At 43.2% G+C, this 841-nt stretch overlaps 1 long non-coding RNA gene across 1 annotated transcript in view; it reads right to left on the bottom strand.

Annotated features, from left to right (window-relative positions):
* Positions 1–263: 263 nt before the first annotated feature.
* The window catches only part of LOC119591371, an 877-nt gene continuing 299 nt past the window's right edge, over positions 264–841 (bottom strand). Inside the window, exon 2 of the long non-coding RNA XR_005230342.1 lies at positions 264–770. This is a non-coding gene — a long non-coding RNA (uncharacterized LOC119591371). The remainder of the gene's footprint in view (positions 771–841) is intronic.

The following is an 841-nucleotide window of genomic DNA, read 5'->3' as shown; positions in this document are numbered from 1 at the left end:
GATTGATAAAAGGTAAATAAATAAAAAACATTAAAAACTCATGATAAATAAAGTAAAAAATAACAAGCTTCTGGCATGACAAGCTAGTGACAAAATTACACCAGTATGTCTTTGATCTAATAGAGACTTTTGTTCCTGGCACTGCAGTTGCTTTCATTTGCTTTCGCTTTTTGTTTTTCTTTTCTCCATAAACGCTTGGGAAAGATTTGCCACGGATTGCACGGTTTGTGAAAACTATTAAGAGGTTAAATACCATCACTTTATCGCTTTTATATAATATATTTATTTATTTTTGCCATATCAGGGAATACACAACGGATTTATTTTATACAGTACCTTTTGATAAATGGGACAAGTCGTACTTACTTTATCAAACAAATATTTGAGCATTGCTCTCTCTGATGAATGACACGAAACATATCAAATAAACTTACAGAAGTTAGCGACTTTACCACATGACCAGTACTTCTCTTCAGGTGGACGAGAAGGCTTTCAGGAGGATTACCTCCTTGAAGGTGGAAGGTACCCGCCAAGGGAACCGCCGGTCCCCCCTCCATGCCCACCGCCGATTCCACCGGAGGAGCCTCCACCTCCTCCAAATCCACCTCCAATTCCACCAGATGATCCACCAGAATATCCACCAGAGGATCCTCCTCCACCGAATCCACCTCCAACTCCACCAGAAGATCCTCCTCCACCGAATCCACCTCCAATTCCACCCGATGATCCACCGGAATATCCACCAGAGGATCCTCCTCCACCGAATCCACCTCCACCAGAATCCCCTCCACCGAATCCTCCTCCAATCCCCAGATGATCCACCGGAATATCCACCAGAGGA

The sequence above is a fragment of the Penaeus monodon genome, chromosome 28 (assembly GCF_015228065.2).
Source record: "Penaeus monodon isolate SGIC_2016 chromosome 28, NSTDA_Pmon_1, whole genome shotgun sequence".
NCBI lineage: Eukaryota > Metazoa > Arthropoda > Malacostraca > Decapoda > Penaeidae > Penaeus > Penaeus monodon.
Note: the sequence above shows the minus strand (reverse complement) of the source record. Positions and strands in the feature narration are given on the sequence as shown.